Below are 12,125 nucleotides of genomic sequence, written 5' to 3'. Positions count from 1 at the left end.
GAACATGGAAAGCAGTGACAGGATCGGTCCAGTTCAGCATGGATTTATGAAGGGGAAATCATGCTTGACGAATCTTTTGGAATTTTTTTAGGATGTGATATGTAGAATGGATAAGGGAGAGCCAGTGGATGTGGTGTATCTGGACTTTCAAAAAGCCTTTAACAAGGTCCCACACAAGAGACTAGTGTGCAAAATTAGAGCACATGGTATAGGGGGTAGGGTATTGACGGATAAAGAACTGGCTGGCAGACAGGAAGCAAAGAGTAGGAAATAATGGATCCTTTTCAGAATGGCAGGCAGTGACTTGTGGGGTGCCGCTCAGTGCTGGGACCGCAGTTATTTACAATATATATTAATGATTTAGACAAAGGAATTAAATGTAACATCTCCAAGTTTGCGGATGACACAAAGCTGGATGGCAGTGTGAGCTGCAAGGAGGATGCTTTGAGGCTGCAGAGTGACTTGGATAGGATGGATGAGTGGGCAGATGCAGTATAATGTGGATAAATGTGAGGTTATTCACTTTGGTGGCAAGAAAAATAAGGCAGATTATGATCTGATTGGTGTCAGATTAGAAAAAGGGGAGGTGCAATGAGACCTGGATGTGCTTGTACATCAGTCACTGAAAGTAAGCATGCAGGTACAGCAGGCTGTGAAGAAAGTAAATGCCATGTCGGCCTTCATAGCAAGAGGATTAGAGTATAGGAGCAAGGATGTCCTATTGCAGTTGTACAGGGCCCTGGTGAGACGATGTTGGGGAGTCCAGAACCAGCGGTTACAGTTTAAGAATAAGAGGTAGGCCATTTAGGACTGAGATGAGGAAAAACTGTTTCACCCAGAGAGTTGTGAACCTATGGAATTCTCTGCACAATAGGCAGTGGAGGCCAATTCATTGGATGTTTTCAAGAGAGAGTTAGATTTAGCTCTTCGAGCTAATGGAATCAAGGGATATGGGGAGAAAGCAGGAACGGGGTACTAATTTTGGATGATCAGCCATAATCATATTGAATGGCGGTGCTGGCTCGAAGGGCTGAATGACCTACTCCTGCACCTATTTCCTATGTTTCTATGTTTTAAAGCAGACGATGATCGAGGAAATGTACACTGGTTCATTGTTGGTTGCCTGTCCCACTGAGTTGTGCCTATCTTCTGCACAAAGGTGATGGTTCGGTTCATGTGCTTCTACAGATGTTCTCTCTGTTCTCTGCTCTTGACCTACAATCCAGCGAGATGGCTGGCTTCCTCCAGTCTAGATACTTCTTCTTCTTCGTCTTGCGTTTGAGGCAGCAGAAGTTATGTAACACCCTCCAGGCGCTGTAGCCAGTTCAATGTGCTGTTGTCGAGGGCCGTGAGGTCTACCCATCCACCCGGGGGGCGGAGTACAGCGGTCGAAAATGCTGCGCTGTTTGCTGGTCTGCTCCAGTAGGTCCTTGAGTATCCCTGACTGACTTCACTACAGTTCAGTCAGTCACCTGCTCCGCAAATCTTTATGTGACACATTCTCAGTGAACTCTCCTGTGAAAATGTCTTTGGAGGTATTACTAATTTGAAGGCGCAATATAAATGTCTTACTGTTAGGTTGAAGATTCAGGGCAGTTCAGTGGAACAGCTGGTAGAGCTGCTGCCTCACGGCACCAGAGACCCGGGTTCGATCCTGACCACGGTTACTATCTGTGTGGAGTTTGCACATTCTCTCTGCATGGGTTTCCTCCGGGTGCTCCGGTTTCTTCTCACGCTGCAAGGACGTACAGGTTTGTAGGTTAATTGGCTTCTGTAAATTGTAAATTGTCGCTAGTGTGTAGATTAGTGCAAGTGTACGGGGTGATCCCTGGTTGGTGCGGACTCGGTGGGCCGAAGGGCCTGTTTCCACATGGTAGTTCAGTGTCATAATCATTAAATGAAACAATGTGGTAACAAGCCCTTTGGCCCAATTTGACCACACCGGCCAACATGTCCCAGCTGCACTAGTCCCGCGTTTGGTTCATATCCCTCCAAATCTGTCCTATCCATTAATAATTTGAAGGCACTATATAAATGTCTAGCTGTTAGGTTGACGGTTTAGGGCAGTACAGTGGAACAGCTGGCAGAGTTTAGATTTCTAAAATCTAAAGTCTAAAATTCAACATCAATATAGTACTCCCCCATTATAATGTGGAGTCGATGCAATTTTCTATGAGCTGTAAGTTGACCTACAAATTGTCCTCCTCCCTGGCCATATACCCTTGACCAACAAAACACCACTAGTCAAAGGGAGAGAAGTGGCAATGATAGAACGCAGAACTGTGCAGTACAGGAACTGGCCCTTCGGCCCACAATATCCATACCGAACATGATGCCAAGTTAAACTGTACCTTGGTACAGGTGGCAATAATCAAACTAAGCCAATGATGTTAGGTTAAACTAATCACCTTGTGCCCGCACATGATCCGTATCCCTCCATTCCCGGCACATTCACGTGCCTGTCCGAAAGCCTCTTAAACACCATTATCATGTTTGCCTCCACCATCAGCCCTGCCAGCACATGCCAGGCACCCACCATCCTCTGTGTAAAAAAACTTGCCCCGCCCATCCCCTCTCAACTTAAAGCTATGCCCGTCGGTATTTGAACTTTCCACCCTGGGGAAAATGTTCTGTCTGTCAACCCTCTCTCTGCCTCTCATGATCTCATAAACCTTCCAGGTTTCCCCTTAGGCTCTGACGCTCCAGAGAAACCAAGCCAGGTTTGTCCAACCAATAAAGAATTCAGATCACCTTTGTTGTAAAAATGCCATTGATTATTTCAAGTTAATCTAACTGATCCAGTTAAATTTCCCGCGGTCGTTTTAAACAGCGGCACCAGTACTCATTGGATCATTTCCAACTTTGGAAAAATATGACACATAATAATCTGATCACCAGTGAATGAGAATAAATAGTTAGTACTGATGCTGGCAGGTTTATTGGCCGTTGCAGATTGCCCCTGAAGTGTGGGTGAGGGGTATTAACTGGGGTGAGAGTGAGGAGAATGTACGGAGAACAAAAAGTGGAATAAGATTAAATGTAAATTGGTGGTTGATGGTCAGTATGGACCAGATGGGCCAAAGGGTCTGTTCCCATACTATATCGTTTTATGATTCTAAATGGGCACCATAAGAATATTGCACAAACATGTTTACAGGAGTGTCTGCGTTGATGATAATTTCATGCTGCTTTCACAGTCCTCCAGTTGTGATAACTTCTTCAGTGCATTTCACAACTCAATTCATTCACGTACACTGTTAACCTGCACAATTTATGCAAGGATGTGTGGCTCCGTGGTTCATTATAACAGAGTATCAGGCACACTTCCAGTTGGAGAATGATGCCACAGATTGCTCTTCCTCCTTTTCGAGGAGTGAAGCCAAAAATGACTTCTCCACAAAGCGAGTGAGATCTTCATAAAATATACAGCTGAAGTCCAGATGTGACCATCTGTAGTGCAGCGTAGCCGGGAAAATAGTGGATAATGGTGAGAACAAGCCAGCACCTCCACCAAAAAAAGTGTTTAGACGAGTCACGGTGGCGCAGCGGTAGAGACTCGGGTTCTGCCTTACAGAAAAATGCAGCGCCAGAGACTCGGGTTTAATCCCGACTACGGGTGCTGTCTGTATGGAGTTTGTACGTTCTCCCCGTGACCTGCGTGGGTTTTCTCCAAGATCTTCGGTTTCATAGAAACATAGAAACATAGAAACATAGAAATTAGGTGCAGGAGTAGGCCATTCGGCCCTTCGAGCCTGCACCGCCATTCAATATGATCATGGCTGATCATCCAACTCAGTATCCCGTACCTGCCTTCTCTCCATACCCTCTGATCCCCTTAGCCACAAGGGCCACATCTAACTCCCTCTTAAATATAGCCAATGAACTGGCCTCAACAGTGGCAGAGAGTTCCAGAGATTCACCACTCTCTGTGTGGAAAACGTTTTTCTCATCTCGGTTTTAAAGGATTTCCCCCTTATCCTTAAGCTGTGACCCCTTGTCCTGGACTTCCCCAACATCGGGAGCAATCTTCCTGCATCTAGCCTGTCCAACCCCTTAAGAATTTTGTAAGTTTCTATAAGATCCCCTCTCAATCTCCTAAATTCTAGTATGGGAGTTTCCTCCCATACTCCAAAAGACGTACAAGTTTGTAGGTTAATTGACTTAATTTACTTGGCTTGTCTTGGCTTGGCTTGGCTCCAGTGTTGTGAGGCTCTACCTAGAGCGTTTCAGCGTACTACAGCCAGATCCAGATCCAGAATGAAATCTTTTTTTTTACCTATATTATTCTTTACAGATATGGCTTTCAGTTCATTTCAGTTTATGTCATTGCAAATATGATAGGGGCGTTTAAGAAGCCTTTAGTTAAGCATGTGGATGAATGAATGAATAAATACTTTATTGTCACATGTGCAGGTAGACGATATTCGTTTTTCTTGGCATCATGTTCAGCATAGACATTGTGGGCCGAAGGGCCTATTCTTGTGCTATGCTGTTCTATGTTCCATGTTTTATGGTTTAAAAAAAGAGATACTAGCAATGTTACAAATTTTTGAGATTTTAAAAATCAAGTCTGCAATTTATCCCATCAGATAAAGCATAAAAATAAGTTTAATTTGACACCTAATTCACTTTCATATCTTCAGTATTAAAAAAATGATGTCTATTTTCATACTCGGAAATTAGCATCTTGTTCCCTATTGATTTTCCATTGACTTACCACAAAAGCTGTGATCGAGAACATTTAAAAGCCCATAACCTTATTAAAAATTAAGAGAACTGAAATAAATTTTCAGTTATTATAGATTGAAGCATTCTGAAACAAATATTAAACAATCTTACTTGGATGACCTGAAATTAAAGCATATAATTAGTTAGTTTCCCAATTGTAGCTAATTCCAAAATTAAATTACTAGATCTAAACATCTATCCATTTCTGAAGGAAAGATTAACATTTTTAAATAGCCTAAGTGTCCAAAGAACATTCACACAAGAATTCACAATAAAACATGATTTTTAAATCTCATTGCCATTAATTTATAGGCCAAATGGAAGGAATTTAGTGTTCAATTGCTGTAAATTAATGGCCATTTAAATTAGCTTGCGAGTGGGATTTTCTGGAACGCGATGGTTTGGAACGTTGCCATTGCGGTGGATTTGAAGCCCATGTCGGTATGAAAGATACTGTGGGATTGAATGGGCCCCCAAGTCAGTTACTCGCAACATAACATTTTGTATAAAGGGATCTTAAGAAGCACTTTTTAATGTAAAAATGAACAACCTACCTTGCTTTGTCCCCTACACGAGATCCGTCCCGTTGTCGGCGTTCGCGGCTTTAGAGGATGATTTTTAATCTACTATAACAATTAAATAACCCAATTTAGTTTAAAAATAGCTGCAGCGAACGAACCTCACAGCGATTTTTCATCAACAACTAGGCAGGCTGAACAACCTCGATTTCAACAGCCTAGAGAAAATCGCGTTTAAAACCCGCCCCCTCTTAAAGGCGCCAAAATTGCGCACACGGGCAGCGGCAGAACTGCAGCGCCGCTGAAGGTAAGTTTTGCAACATACCTAGAGATACTGCACGGAAACAGGACGTTCAGCTCACCAAGTCCATGCTCACTATCAATCACCTGTTCACACTAGTTCTATGCCATTCCACTTTCTCATCAACTCCCGACACACTCAGGGCAATTTACAGGGGAACAATTGACCTACAAACCTGCACATCTTTAGGATGTGAGAGGAAACCGGAGCACCCGGTGCAAACCCATGCGGTCACAGGGAAAATGTGCAAAGTCCACACGCACAGCACCGGACTTCAGGATCGAACCCGGGAGGCTGTGGTTCTATCAGCTGTGCCAGTGTGATCCTGGCAGCACTGGATTCAGTGCAGTTTCAGTCACAGAAAGTCACAGCTAAGCCAGAGAGATTATCCAGCAGCTCTTGCCGGCCAGAGAAATCAGTTTAGCTTATTGTCACAAAATGGTTTTGTAATGATTTGATTTACGGAGCATGGATGTTATTTAAAGGGAGAATGTTGCTCCAGGGATCACTGGCTGCTGCAGACTGACAGATAGGGCTGGAATGATGTCTGATCCCCACTGAGCCTGTCAGAGACGGAGACCCAGCGCACACATCAGTTGGGCCGATCTCCGCACACGTTCAACCATCTAAAGGGCAGGTGCTGTGGGGTGAGGTCCAAAACAAGGAAGGACCTCCAGCCACAGACGAGAATTCAAATCCAACATCACGCTGGAATAATTAAAGTGCTGAAGATAGACACAAAGAACTGGAGTAACTCAGCGGGACAGGCAGCATCTCTGGAGAGAAGTAAAGGGTCAAGACCCTTCTTCAGTCGTCTCGACCCGAAAGGTCACCCATTGCTTCGCTCCAGATATGCTGCCTGTCCTGCTGAGTTACTCCAGCTTTTTGTGTCTATCTTCAGTTTAAATCAGCATCTGCAGCTCCTTCATACACGTAATTAAGGTGCTGACGTGTGTACCAAGAGGAGGAACGAACTCACGAACCAGCGCTCCAGTAGAGTGGCCTTCAGCAGGAAGAGGCAGAAATGATGTGTCCTGAATTGTTCAGCATGTAAGAATAATGTAGGGGAATCTTTCACACAGAGACTAAATGTCACACTGAAGCATTGGACAGTCAGCTGATGCCAGTGTACACATCATTGCTGCTGATAATAATGCTTCCTAGAGACCTGTTTCATAAAGTGGACCGCTGCATGATACATGGACAGCACACTAGCATGGCCCAGAGTGCAGCTGCCTCACAGCTCCACTGACCTGGGCTCAATCCCGACCAATCCCATCCTTCATAATTAAAGGACACTTTTTTAGGAAGGAGATGAGGAGAAATTTCTTTAGTCAGAGGTTGGTGAATCTGTGGAATTCTTTGCTGTGGAGGCCTTCAGTGGATATTTTTAAGGCAGAGATAGATAGATTCTTGATTAGTACAGGTGTCAGAGGTTATGGGGAGAAGACAGGAGAATGGGGTTTGGAGGGAGAGATAGATCAGCCATGATTGAGTGGTAGAGTAGACTTGATGGGCCGAATGGCCTAATTCTACTCCTATTCCTTATGACCTTATGACCTCCAGTGCTGTCTGTGTGGAGTTGCCTGACCTGCTGAGTTCACCGAGCTCTGTGTGTTTTGTTAATTATCAAATAGGCCTTTACATCCTCAAAGTTTTCCACAAACAATTGCTTCGACTCCCTTTTGTAGGCGGAGAGACAATTGAATCGTGCATGGCAAGACCCAATGTCAGAAACAAAATGAAATTCCTGCTTTAATGTACAAATAAACATTGAGTAAAGGCACTGAATAAACACTAGGTTGCCGTTTGACAAAGTAAATTTGATCTGGCTGTCCTCATGAACTAGCTTACGTCTACTATTTCAATAACAAAAAGCAAACAGCTTTCTTACTTTCAGTTCTGTACAGAACGATCATAGATCACTGAAATTAATGGGAGTGCTAAGACACATGTTGAGCCTCTCCTGCGATTCAAGGCATGCATTTGGAAATCCATCCCTGTGGTGTAAAGGAGCGGAGATTCATTTACCTTAATGCCAGTGTAATATTTTCTAATTATTTTGTAATCTGATTTATTCAGGAGCAATTTAAACCAATAAACCATCCATGAGGTTGAAATGTAGCTCACATTCACAGGCATTGAAACAGTGTGTTCCATTGCTTCCCAACGTGGGTTTATAACATTTATCAATTCCTAGTTCTAAGTGGAGACATAAGGAACTGCAGATACTGGAATCATGAGCAAAACACAAAATGCTGGAGGAACTCCAGGGCGGCACAGTGGCGCAGCGGAGGATTTGTTCCCGTACATTATCAGCGACCCAGGTTCGATCCTGACTGTGTGTGCTATCTGTACGGAGTTTGCACGGTTTCCGTGTGACCGAGTGGGTTTTCTCCGTGTGCTTTGGTTTCCTCCCACTTCCCAAAGACATGCAGGTTTGTAGATCAACCAGCTTCTGAAAATTGTCCCTAGAATGTTGGACAGAACTAGTCTACAGGCGATTGATTGCTGGTCAGAACAGACTCGGTAGCCGAAGGGCCTGTTTCCATGCTGTCATTAAACTAAACTAAACTAAACTAACCGGGTCAGGCAGCATCTATGGAGGGAATGGACGCTTCTAGTCAGGACCCTTCTTCAGACTGTCCTTCCTTAGACAATGCAATATGTCACCTGTCCATTTGCATCACAGATGCTGCCTGACTTGTTGAGTTACACCAGCACTTTGTGTTGGGTCCTAGTGTTAAATAATTGATTTGTGAATAAAGTATATTTTCTTATACATACCTATAAGTTACATTGTGATAGGAGCATAATTAGGCCATTCAGCCCATCAAGTCATGGCTGATCTATCTTTCCCTCTCAACCTCATTATGTTGCCTTCTCCCCACAACGACTGACACCTGCACTAATCAAGAATCTATCTATCTCCGCCTTAAAAATATCCATCGACTTGGCCTCTAAAGGCCTCTAAAGCCATCTTGGCCTCTAAAGCCATCTGTGGCAAATAATTCCACTGATTCACCACCCTCGGACTAAATAAATTTGTGGTCTTCTTTCTAAAGGCACGTCCTTTTATTCTAAGGCTATGGCCTCTGGTCCTAGACGCCCCCACTAGTGGAAACATCCTCTCCACTATATCCAGGCCTTTCAGTTGGTGAAGGCAACTTCTATTTCAGCTCCAACTTCTGAAAATTACATGAAATGGAAGGAAAAATTCTCAGCCTCATCACAACTGCCAATTCCTACAGTGGAAGAGGCTGAGCAAACATTTAGCACAAAAGTGTGCCATTGTTAAAATAACAGTACCTCAGAATATTATGCTAATTGTCAAAAGAATCAATAAGTTATTCAATTACTAAAGTCATCAGACACCAATTTGGAAACTTAATGTAAAAATACAATGGAATTAGTGAAGTGTGAGGCCAGTTTAATCACTTCCTTGACAGGATCTAGTCACAAGTGCTAATTTAAATCAAATGCCAGCTGATTAACCACAGTGGAACGATTCAAATCAAATCCCAATTAAAATATTCCTTCTGTACTTTAAAAGACCTGCATTCAAATTGAAATAAAATGCTAATTAGAAATATGTTTAAAGTTAATTAATTAATGGGAAATTAATGAGAAGTTAAAATGGAGCAATTCTGAGCCGAAAGACAGCACGGGAGAGTTCTTTGTCTGTCAAGCTGGGTGTGGGGGTTGACAAACTTCATCTCAATTATTCTATGATTCAATTCAATGATATTTATTGTCACATGTTCCTAGGTGCAGTGAAAGGCTCTATTTTGCATACAACCCGGTAAAATTATACAGCACACCTTACCCAGGCAGTTCACAAGTGTCGCCACCGAATAATCCTATCCACTCCACGACCCCCCCCCCCCCCATCCCCTCCCTTCCCCCCCCCCCCCTCCCCCCCCTATCCCCTCCCTTCCCCCCCCCCCCCCCATCCCCTCCCTTCCCCCCCCATCCCCTCCCTCCCCCCCCCCCCATCCTCCTAATACCCCTTTGTTCTCGGCAGTCTTCCTCACTCTCTGACGGTCCTCTTTGCTCTCCGACAGTCCTGGTTGCTCTCCGACAGTCCTGGTTGCTCTCCGACAGTCCTCGTTGCTCTCCGACGCAGAGACATGACACAAGACAGGGAACGAGCAGCCAGATCTGCCAATCTTTATTTTTTAACTCCTCAAGATTTCTTCAAAGGCCAGCAGAGTGACCCAGTTGGTAGAGCTGCGTCCTCACAGCGCTAGAGACCCAGGGTTCAATTCTGACCATGGGTGTTGTCTGTGTGGAGCCCTCACGTTCTCACTGTGTGACTGCATGGGATTCCTCCAGGTGCTCTGGTTTCCTCCCAAATCCCAAAGACGTGTAGCTTTATCTGTTAATTGGTCTCTGTAAATTGCCCCTAGTTTATAGCAAACAAAAGACACTGGAATAAGTCAACGGGACCGGCAGCTTCCCGGGAGAACCTGGATGATGAAGGGTCACAATCCGAAACATCGCCCATCCTTTTTCTCCAGAAATGCTGCCTAACCCGCTGTGTTACTCCAGCACTTTGTGTCTATCTTTGATCTAGAATGACATGGGATTGATGAATATAGTTATGAGGCAGGGAAAGAAGGAAGTACCTGCGAACTCCAACTAAACACCAAAGTACAAACTGCACTCGAGGCTTTGGGCTTTGTTGTGTTTTTTTACACTATATTAGATTATTTTATTTATTAAACTTATTCTTTTGTTTTTTTTATTATATTATCTATTGAGTATTATTTTCACAGTCCTGTGTGCTGCTGCAAGTAAGACTTGGATGAAACGATGACCATGAGTAACATTCTGAAATTAAGTTCAAAGCTGTGCAGAAGCTCTGAATTGCCTCAGGCTTGCTTCTTTAGTTTTAAACTGTTGAAGTTTGTACCAAAGATCCTAGGTTTGTACGTTCTACCTGTGACCTGCGTTGGTTTTCTCCGAGATCTTCGGTTTCCTCCCACACTCCAAAGACGTACAGGTTTGTACGTTAATTGACTTGGTATACATGTAAAATGTAAAATTGTCCCTAGTGTGTGTAGGGTAGTGTTAATGTGCGGGGATTGCTGGTCGGTGTGGACAGTGGGCCGAAGGACCTGTTTCCGCACTGTATCTCTAAACTAAACTAAAGTATATGGCAGACAAATAAAATGGTGGAGTGGGAAGGTGCCAGAACTGCTGAGAATCACACCTGTGCTCTGTTACAGTTTCAGATTTCCTCCATTCTGCTTTCAGAGAGTTGCCTCTCACCTTGCTTGAATATTTTGAACCATAACTCACTCTGGAGGTTTAAGCAGGTAATGGAGGTTAATGCCACAACCTAGGAGATCTGCAGTGCAGATGTTATGTCATCTGGATGTAACCATATTCTAAAGCTCCAATCAATCCTTCAGTCGGCCTGACGAAGGGTCCCGACCCAAAACATCACCCATTCCTTCTCTCCAGAGATGCTGCCTGTCCCGCCGAGTTACTCCAGCATTTTGTGTCTATCACGAATAACATTGATTCCTGAACCAAACGTGATTAATTTGTCATTGAACTCACTGATGTTCTTTCACTGCAGCTTTACAAAACTTAAATGCTACTTTTCCACACAACCACACTTTAAGACAGTTTACAAAGTGCAAAGTTAAGGGCCTGTCCCACTTGGGCGTCATTTGCGAGTCATTTACGCGACAGGCCGGTCGTGACAGTCGCGCGAAAATTGTCTAGCAGTACAACAGTCGCGCGCCAAATGCTCTTGAGTGCCCTGCTTCTTTTGGGAGCCATTTGCGATGTTGTTCGATGTTAGTCCAATCTCCGTGGCAAGGATTTTCACAGTGAAAATTTTTCAAAACTATGCGCACTTTATACATGGGTGGTCACGTGGTGCGGCGCTCAAATGACGCGCAAATGACGCGCCGACAGCGTACGGGTGGCACATGGTTATGGACAATGATGCACGGTGACGCATAATAAATCAGCATATGCAATGTTCGTGCGTCACCATGCGTAACCATGCGTCACCACGCGCTACACGTACGCCGTCAGTAAGTCAGCGTACACCATCAGTTACGTCAGCATGCGCAAGGGATACGTCAAGCAGGTGGCGCACGAGGATTTTAAGATTTCCAAAATCCTGGGGCGCCGCGCGTTACTGCGCATCATTGCATACGCAACCACGCCACACCACGCGCCATGCTACGCTTCACGATAGCACCAACCAATTCTTAACATGTCGCGTAAATGACGCACAAATGATGCCCATGGGACAGGCCTTTATAATACTTCCTTCTTTCCCTGCCTCGTAACCAGATTAATCTAGATAACTTCACTCATCTCTTCAACCAATATCAGTTTCTCTATGCCATGGTCTAGGGTACTGTTTCAGTTAATCTCCTCCCATTCGGGTCTCAAGTAAGCAACATCCAATGCTCAAAGTAAACCAAATGTCAAAATAATATTGCAAATAGCATCAAAGATAGACCCAAAATGCTGGAGTAACTCAGCGGGTCAAGCAGCATCTGTGGGGAAAGGGAATAGGTGGCGTTTCGGGTCAAGACCCTTCTTCAGAC

This window comes from Amblyraja radiata, chromosome 27 (genome assembly GCF_010909765.2).
Source record: "Amblyraja radiata isolate CabotCenter1 chromosome 27, sAmbRad1.1.pri, whole genome shotgun sequence".
NCBI lineage: Eukaryota > Metazoa > Chordata > Chondrichthyes > Rajiformes > Rajidae > Amblyraja > Amblyraja radiata.
This window is presented reverse-complemented; position numbering follows the sequence as displayed.